Source organism: Oncorhynchus tshawytscha, linkage group LG25, assembly GCF_018296145.1.
Source record: "Oncorhynchus tshawytscha isolate Ot180627B linkage group LG25, Otsh_v2.0, whole genome shotgun sequence".
NCBI lineage: Eukaryota > Metazoa > Chordata > Actinopteri > Salmoniformes > Salmonidae > Oncorhynchus > Oncorhynchus tshawytscha.
In genome coordinates, this window is record NC_056453.1 from 2780171 (window position 1) to 2790571 (window position 10401).

General features: G+C 43.2%; 1 long non-coding RNA gene across 1 annotated transcript; it reads right to left on the reverse strand.

The window, feature by feature from the left end:
- Positions 1-3172: 3172 nt before the first annotated feature.
- Positions 3173-5192, reverse strand: LOC121840742. Its single transcript, XR_006079874.1, has 3 exons — positions 4826-5192; positions 3391-3581; positions 3173-3299 (listed from the first exon to the last, which is right to left on the reverse strand). It is a non-coding gene; the product is annotated as an uncharacterized LOC121840742 (long non-coding RNA).
- Between the last annotated feature and the right edge of the window lie 5209 nt (positions 5193-10401).

The following is a 10401-nucleotide window of genomic DNA, read 5'->3' on the forward strand; positions in this document are numbered from 1 at the left end:
ACAGGACTGCTTTGCTAGCACAGACTGGAATATGTTCGGGATTATTCCGATGGTATTGAGGAGTACACCACATCAATCACTGGCTTTATCAATAAGTGCATCGAGGACGTCGTCCCCACGGTGACTGTACGTACATACCCCAACCAGAAGCCATGGATTACGGGCAACATTCACACTGAGCTAAAGGGCAGAGGTGCAGCTTTCAAGGAGTGGGACTAACCCGGAAGCTTATAATAAATCCTGCTATGCCCTCCGACGAACCATCAAACAGGCAAAGCATCAATACAGGACTAAGACTGAATCGTACTACACCGGCTCCGACGCTCGTCAGATGTGGCAGGGCTTGCAAACCATTACAGACTACAAAGGGAAGCAAAGCCGAGAGATGCACAGTAACACGAGCCTACAAGATGAGCTAAATAAATATGCTCGCTTCGAGGCAAGTAACACTGAAACATGCATGAGAGCATCATCTGTTACAGACGGCTGTGTGATCACGCTCTCCACAGCAGATGGGAACAAGACCTTCAAACAGGTCAACACTCAGAAGGCCGCAGGGCCAGACGGATTACCAGGACGTGTACTGCGAGCATGCGCTGACCAACTGGCAAGTGTCTTCACTGACATTTTCAACCTCTCCCTGTCTGAGTCTGTAATACCAACATGTTTCAATTAGACCACCAAGGTCCCTGTGCCCAAGAACACTAAGGTAACCTGACTAAATGACTACCGACACGGAGCACTCACGTCTGTAGCCATGAAGGGCTTTGAAAGGCTGGTCATGGCTCACATCAACACCATTTTCCCAGAAACCCTAGACCCACCATAATTTGCATACCCCTCAACAGATGATCCACAGATGATGCTATCTCTATTGCACTCCGCATTGCCCTTTCACACCTGGTCAAAAGGAACACCTCTGTGAGAATGCTATTCACTGACTACAGCTCAGCGTTCAACACCATAGTGCCCTCAAAGCTAATCGCTAAGCTAAGGACACTGGGACTAAACACCTCCCTCTGCAACTGGATCCTGGACTTCCTGAAGGGCCACTCCCAGGTGGTGAGGGTAGGTAACAACACATCCACCATGCTGATCCTCAACACAGGTGCCCCTCAGGGGTGCGTGGTCAGTCCCCTTCTGTACTCCCTGTTCACTCATGACTGCAAGGCCAGGCACGACTCCTACACCATCATTAAGTTTGCTGATGATACAACAGTGGAAGGTCTGATCACCAACAACGATGAGACTGCCAATAGGGAGGAGGTCAGAGACCTGGCCGTGTAGTGCAAAGCCAACAACCTCTCCCTCAACGTGATCAAGACCAAGGAGATGATTGTGGAATAAAGGAGAAGGAGGACCGAGCACGCCCCCATTCTCGTCGACGAGGCTGTAGTGGAGCAGGTTGAGAGCTTCAAGTTCCTTGGCGTCCAGATCACCAACAAACTAACAAGGTCCAAGCACACCAAGACAGCCGTTAAGAGGGCACGACAAAACCTATTCCCCCTCAGGAGACAAACAATTTGGCATGGGTCCTCAGATCCTTAAAAGGTTCTACAGCTGCACCATCGGGAGCATCCTGACTGGTTGCATCACTGCCTGGTATGGCAACTGCTCGGCCATCCGACCATAAGGCACTACAGAGGGTAGTGCATACGGCCCAGTACATCACCGGGTCCAAGCTTCCTGCCATCCAGGACCTCTATACCAGGCGGTGTCAGAGGAAGGCCCAAAAATTTGTCAAAGACTCCAGCCACTCTAGTCATAGACTGTTCTCTCTGCAACCACACAGCAAGCGGTACCGGAGCGCCAAGTCTAGGTCCAAGAGGCTTCTAAACAGCTTCTACCCTTAAGCCATAAGACTCCTGAACATCTAGTCAAATGGCTACCCAGACTATTTGCATTTCCCTCCCCTCTGGAACACCGCTGCTACTCTCGATTATTATCTATGCATAGTCACTAAGAACTTATTACCTCAATTACCTTGACACCGGTACCCCGCACACTGATATAGACTCTGTACCGGTACCCCCTGTATATATCCCCGCTATTGTTATTTACTGCTGCTCTTGAATTATTTGTTATTCTTATCCTCTTACCTTTTTTGGGGGGTATTTTCTTAAAACTGCATGGTTGGTTAAGGGCTTGTAAGTAAAACACCAGTCTCCAAGTCAACAGTGAAGAGGCAACTCCGGGATGCTGGCCTTCTAGGCAGAGTTGCAAAGAAAAAGCCATATCTCAGACTGGCCAATAAAAAGAAAACATTAAGATGGGCAAAAGAACAGACACTGGACAGAGAAACTCTGCCTAGAAGGCCAGCATCACGGAGTCGCCTCTTCACTGTTGACGTTGAGACTGGTGTTTTGAGGGTACTATTTAATGAAGCTGCCAGTTGAGGACTTATGAGTCGTCTGTTTTCCAAACTAGACACTCTAATGTACTTGTCCTCTTGCTCAGTTGTGCACTGGGGCCTCCCACTCTATTCTGGTTAGAGCCAGTTTACGCTGTTCTGTGAAGGGAGTAGTACACAGGGTTGTACGATATTTTCAGTTTCTTGGCAATTTCTCGCATGGAATAGCCTTCATATTTCAGAACAAGAATAGACTGACGAGTTTCAGAAGAAAGTGCTTTGTTTCTGGCCATTTTGAGCCTGTAATCGAACCCACAAATGCTAATGCTCCAGATACTAAACTAGTCTAAAGAAGGCCAGTTTTATTGCTTCTTTAACCAGCACAACAGTTTTCATAATTGCAAAATGGTTTTCTAATGATCAATTCGCCTTTTAAAAAGATAAACCTGGATTAGCTGACACAACGTGCCATTGGAACACAGGAGTGATGGTTGCTGATAATGGGCCTCTGTACACCTATGTAGATATTCCATTAAAAAATCTGCCGTTTCTAGCTACAATAGTCATTTACAACATTAACAATGTCTACACTGTATTTCTGATCAATTTGATGTTATTTTAATGGACAAAAAGTGTTCTTTAAAAAAACAAGTACATTTCTAAGTGACCCCAAACTTTTGAACAGTAGCGTATTTAAGAAAGACAACCGAGGTTGGATATATTTACCCTTATAAATGATGAACAACACTGAATGAAAATAAGAATCCTAGCTTAATGAGACTCTATAGTTGTCCATTCATTGTTATCAGTGACATACCTATGGACCGAGAAGGCACTTTGTTCCATCTGAGGTCAGTGGCGCCAAATCCCTGACAGTCTCTCGTTCAAACTGCCAGTGTTAGAACTCCTCAAATGACTCATTCGTGAGTTTCCGGTAGAGCTCAATTGTCTGGAGATAGAAAAAAATAATAATAATACTCCTCATATTAAAGAACACTTACATATATGGTTTGATTTCCAATCTAAAATACAATAACTACCTTCCAGCATGTATTGGATTTATGGAAAGGTAATCCCCCTCAAAGACACTCCTCACTCCAGCTGCGGGGCTGCAAACTGGCGCAGGAGGTCCACTGAAATTTCTGTTTGCGGCATTTGGGGAGTGGCAGGCCAGTCTGTGGAGGATCAGAGTGACAGGTTCCAGCTCACAGCTGGGGGGTGGCAGGCCAGTCTGTGGAGGATCAGAGTGACAGGTTCTAGCTCACCGTTGCAAAACTGCAGCCAGACATCATGAGCTCTTCCAGAAATGAGGACATTCCGTTACATTGCTAAACATTACATCTGATGTTGGTGAGATGCATGTCTCCTAAGAACTTCCAAATTACTCCATATTTTCATCAAAACTACAGAGTGAACAGGGTTATGTTAAACTAGATCAAATTAAATCAAAATTGTAATTTGCGCAGGAATACAGCATAGTGTGCACAATACAATGAAATAAGTAGATTACAGTATATTAAGTACAGTAGTTGCCATAGCAGCAAAGAGTCCGTTCAGTTTTCATCGACAGTCTTATGGCTTGAGGGAGAAACTGTCTAAGAGCATGGTGCTGCTACACTTGATGCTCTGATACACTTTGTCTTATGGCTTGAGGGAGAAACGGTCTCTGATCATGGTGCTGATACACTTGATGCTCTGATACTTTGTCTTATGGCTTGAGGGAGAAACTGTCTAAGAGCATGGTGCTGCTACACTTGATGCTCTGATACTTTGTCTTATGGCTTGAGGGAGAAACTGTCTAAGAGCATGGTGCTGCTACACTTGATGCTCTGATACTTTGTCTTATGGCTTGAGGGAGAAACTGTCTCTGAGCATGGTGCTGCTACACTTGATGCTCTGATACTTTGTCTTATGGCTTGAGGGAGAAACTGTCTCTGAGCATGGTGCTGCTACACTTGATGCTCTGATACACTTTGTCTTATGACTTGAGGGAGAAACTGTCTCTGAGCATGGTGCTGCTACACTTGATGCTCTGATACTTTGTCTTATGACTTGAGGGAGAAACTCTCTGAGCATGGTGCTGCTACACTGATGCTCTGATACTTTGTCTTATGGCTTGAGGGAGAAACGGTCTCTGAACATGGTGCTGCTACACTTGATGCTCTGATACACTTTGTCTTATGACTTGAGGGAGAAACTGTCTCTGAGCATGGTGCTGCTACACTTGATGCTCTGATACTTTGTCTTATGACTTGAGGGAGAAACTCTCTGAGCATGGTGCTGCTACACTTGATGCTCTGATACTTTGTCTTATGACTTGAGGGAGAAACGGTCTCTTAACATAGTGCTGCTACACTTGACTTGAGGGAGAAACTGTCTCTGAGCATGGTGCTGCTACACTTGATGCTCTGATACTCTTTGCAAAATGGTGAAGGACACAGACGTCTTAGTTTCCAAATGTAATATAAGTCCTACCTCTAATGGTAACAGTCAGAATACGGTTGTACTGGCTGTGACAGTCATGGTCATCTTGTCTCCTCCACTCCCATCGTAGGGCCACAGGAACACATGGGTTGAACTGCCCTGACTAAGACAGACAGGCAGACACAAAGTTGTTGTAGAACAGACGACAGTAGCTGCAGATTAGAAACTACACTATCAGGGGGATATTTCATTGCACAAGTTATTAGAAAACTCCAAATCAACTCTGTGCTTGGCACGAGAGATTTTGTCACATTTACCTTACCACTGCAGGGAACTGTAACTTTTATAGAAAGTCAAATCAAATCAAATTTATTTATATAGCCCTTCGTACATCAGCTGATATCTCAAAGTGCTGTACAGAAACCCAGCCTAAAACCCCAAACAGCAAGCAATGCAGGTGTAGAAGCACGGTGGCTAGGAAAAACTCCCTAGAAAGGCCAAAACCTAGGAAGAAACCTAGAGAGGAACCAGGCTATGTGGGGTGGCCAGTCCTCTTCTGGCTGTGCCGGGTGGAGATTATAACAGAACATGGCCAAGATGTTCAAATGTTCATAAATAACCAGTATGGTCTAATAATAATAAGGCAGAACAGTTGAAACTGGAGCAGCAGCACGGCCAGGTGGACTGGGGACAGCAAGGAGTCATCATGTCAGGTAGTCCTGAGGCATGGTCCTAGGGCTCAGGTCCTCCGAGAGAGAGAAAGAAAGAGAGAATTAGAGAGAGGACACTTAAATTCACACAGGACACCGAATAGGACAGGAGAAGTACTCCAGATATAACAAACTGACCCTAGCCCCCCGACACATAAACTACTGCAGCATAAATACTGGAGGCTGAGACAGGAGGGGTCAGGAGACACTGTGGCCCCATCCGAGGACACCCCCGGACAGGGCCAAACAGGAAGGATATAACCCCACCCACTTTGCCAAAGCACAGCCCCCACACTACTAGAGGGATATCTTCAACCACCAACTTACCATCTTGAGACAAGCCTGAGTATAGCCCACAAAGATCTCCGCCACGGCACAACCCAAGGGGGGGGCGCCAACCCAGAAAGTGAACTGTATGTACATGATTAGGGGTGTTGCGGTGACTGTATTACCGCCACACCGGAGGTCACGAGTCATGAAGGCAGTCAAATTCCATGTGACCATTTAGTCACGGTAATTAGGCTTCTCCAAGCTCTGATGCTGCTGGTCATTAGTATCCTACCAAACTTGCTAACTGCCTGGTACTCAGCACTCCATTGTCCCTCTAATCACTTTGACATCTATGCAAATGTATCAAAAATCAAATCAAACACTTAATGAGATCCCATGAGTTCATGTTGCACAAAATTTCTATAGGCAATTGCTTGAGAAAACAGAGTGATGGCCTTTATTAAAAAGAGGAGGATCCCATCAGCTTTCTATAGGCCGACTATATTTATTTCTCAACTTTCCTAATGTTAAGCACATTGCTTATATTTACAACGAGAGTATAGCCTACCTGGCTGGCATGACAACGAACCACGGGAAAAGCGTCCTCCATTCCATTCATAGATTACATCCATTTTTCCCCCCACTGTCCATTTCGATACATGTGCATGATAACGGTCCATTCTAAAAACACATTTCACACAAATATTATTTAGTATATGTAAAGATAAGATTAAATCAAGAATAGCTTGATGGGTGACAATATTATCCTATCACTATATATGATATATTATCACTTTTGAATGATGCCCAGCATAAGAAACAATGCCTTTCTCAAATCATAGACGCACACATCCTTGTAGCCTAAGCCTTAGGCCTATATGTTCTGATAAGGTTAGGATCACGACTAAAGTGTCCAAATAATTTATTAAAATTAAGAATCGTTAATCCGCTTTACAAGGGGTGTAGAGCCTAACTGGTATACATAAGCAGCGCGTGACTTTCAAGTTTGGGGAAGATAATTTTCACCATATTAATGCACCTTTATTTATGCATAATTGCATTTGTGGTCACTTTTGATAATGGTGTTTTCCGCTAATGCAACATTAGCGCTTATTGCCTACTGCCGTGTGCGCATTGCTGCGCTTTTAATGTGAAGAAACAGCCTAATAGTTTACCAACATTTTAAGCTAAAAATTCTGATCTGTTGCGTCAGGCTCATTGCATATAAATGTTTAGGGAGAAGGGCACAACGGCCACTGGCTGCAAAAGGCATGTTTTTTTTTTGGGGGGGTGCATTACAGCGACGCAAAGGGGATGCCGACTTGAAATTCAAGGCATTATCAAGTGGTTGTCAAATTGTGAATGAGACACTGATGTCTTCATGCCTTTCATGCAACTTTTTTCAAATCATCATTAGAGTTGCATCATGCAGCCTAACAATGTATTAAACATGAAACATATCGCCCAACGTTTGTATCACAACTTCTAAAGTTCTATTAATAACTCTACATTAAGCATATAGCAGTACCTATCCCTAACCGCTCAACACAGAATAGCCGCATGCGCGCACTCCCTCAAATCGTTTGGAGAAAATATTATTTATATTCGATTCAATTCTATTCTTCATACTATAAAATAATGCCACGGAATTATAAGCAAATCTTGGCTGCTAAATGAACTAGTGTAACCCACAGCATAGCCACATCAGGACCTAACATGAGGACAACTCAGAGTATGCTATTCTGTTCTTCTGAAATATACATTTTCTTTATGTCATGCTTCTTTAGACCTGCCAAAAATAAATCATGGATTTATTGTGATGGTGAAGGCTATATTACATGCATTTATTATACTTTAAAAAATGTAGATTTTCCAAAGGTCTGCATAAGTGGCTTGTGGAAGCTGGGAGATGCTAAATGTGTTTGTTAATTAGCGGTCAATTACCATGAGAGCGACAGCCATTTGCTTCATAAACACCGGCTGACAAAATATCGTGAGCGCCACAGCCCTATACATGATCAACATTTTTGACTGGGAAGCAATTGTTTAAAGCCAGAAGTTGACAGGTTTGTTAACATAAGATAAAATACATTACCTTCCATAACTCCAACTGGTGAACAATGTTCTCACAGCACAGGTGTGAGAACATTTTTCTTTTATGATAGAGGTGCATCACTGCAGCTGGGCACACCTTCTGCTGCAGAGGGAACCGGCTCTGTTCTCACAGTACTCGCTAAAGAGTAGTAACACTTGTTACTGAGTTGACTATCCTGGTTAAATTATGTGAACAGAGCAACTTTCTCATCGATCCAAGTTGTCGGCACTATCACGCCTCTAGTCAGGTCTCTGTAAACCAGCCTGGCTCTTTTTCTTCTCAAAGATGGCATCTAAAGAAAAACAGTTTGATTTATTCTAAATTAAGATATAATATTAATTACATTTACCTGATCTGATACATAGGACACAATAATCTACTGTATCAATGCATGACTAGTGGAGTTACTTTGCTTACACAATTATTTTCTTATAGAGAATCTAAAGACCGTTATGGGTTGGAAGTTGTGCTTCGCATGGACATTAGTAGTCTACAATGCCTTTAGAGGCAGGTGATGATTAAACTTTTGGCTTCAACAAGCATGGGACAGGAATATTTTGGGAATCTTGGCTAATGGATGATCATTGTCGGGATTGTTAATGTACCATCTAATACTTGCCTAGTCCAGTGGTTCTCAACCTTTTTTGGTCATTGTCGGCCCAATCACATCTTGCTCTGCCCATGGTGCCCCCAAAGTACCCCCTCATATGCATTTTAAATGTAGGCATATCATACGAAATTGGTCTTTCTAAGTACCCACTTTGGATATTGGTTCCTGGATATATGAATGAAGTAAGCATTGGCTAGAGTTCAAATCCATGCGAGAAAGTGTACTAGTGTACTACTACAACAAGTATGGAGATTTAAGACCGAGACAGGAGACGCAGTCAAAGAAATTAGACCCAGCCTAGCACCAAAAACAGGAAAGGACACCATGCTGCTGCTTCTTCTTCAGTGGGGTTTCCTGTATCCCCTTCTCCCTCATACTAGATCTCAGCCTCTCTCTTTCCCCACACTGTGGCAATACTGTACATGCTCCACGGTCTCGGTTTCCTGGCAATACTCGCACTTTCCTGTTGGATGCTTTCCTATCACATTTAAGGACCTATTCAACTGGCTGTGTTCCATCCTTAATCTTGTAAAAATAGCATCCTCTCTTCTGTCTCTTCCTGCCGTCCTCCCCTCCACAACTTCTCTCTGTACTTGAAATAAATGCCCACCTTCAGAATCTCTATTCCACTGCTCCTGCCATCTCAGCACCATCACTGTCCATATCAGGCTTTTTGCCTCTGCCTTGCTCATTGAAACCACAACCTCAACATCCCCACTACTAAGTGATTGTTTAGCCAGTACATCAACTGTCTCATTCCCCTCCACCCCCACATGGACTGGGACCCAAGTAAATCTTATCTGTATACCCATTTGTCTAATCCTGCAATGGGTTTGTAGCACCTCATAAAGCAGGTCTTATCTGCTATGTGATATAAAGGACTGGAGACTCATTAACACTGCACATGAATCAGAGCAAATAACTACTCTGTTTGGCTCGACTTCACCCACTGCAAGGTCAACAGAATGGCCATCATCTCAGCCGTATATACAGCCAGATGATCTGTAATACGTTTCCTGATTGCGAACCCACGTTCCTGCACTTCAAATACTAACCCAGTACGTCCTGTCCTTGCATCTTTAAAACCATCTGTGTAAAAGGCCATAAAATCCTGATGCACAGTATCCAGACGTCTCTTAAACCAATCAGATGGATCAACACCCCCCCTATCTTTCTGTAGTCTCTCCAGATGGATCAACACCCTCCCTATCTTTCTGTAGTCTCTCCAGATGGATCAACACCCTCCCTATCTTTCTGTAGTCTCTCCAGATGGATCAACACCCTCCCTATCTTTCTGTAGTCTCTCCAGATGGATCAACACCCTCCCTATCTTTCTGTAGTCTCTCCAGATGGATCAACACCCTCCCTATCTTTCTGTAGTCTCTCCAGATGGATCAACACCCTCCCTATCTTTCTGTAGTCTCTCCAGATGGATCAACACCCTCCATATCAATTCAATTCAATTGACTTTATTGACATGGCAAGTTCATTATTACTTACATTGTCAAAGTATATATATCGGAAAAAAAAGAAGAAAAAAAATGTATATTTATATATAAAATATATATATATATATTGTATATAAATAAATGGTGGGACCAACAGCAATAATAACAGTTGTAGTGGACATGCGATTACCATTAACAACAACAACAATATTAATGAGAACAACAATACATTAAAGCAATGGTAGTGGACCAGTGTCAACATGACTGAGAAGACACATGACGTTGTATGAAAGACAAAACAAAACAAGATGGGAAATATTATCAACATTACTTTGCACTTTTCACTGGTTGTCCCTTAGGTTGTGGCAGGAGGACACATATTTGGCTGCCAAAACTGCACATTTGGGCTTTTCGCCCAATAAATATTGGATTTTTTCTTAATCTTTTATAGTTTCAAATTCTTTGTATTGAATTATAATTTGGGGAAATAAATA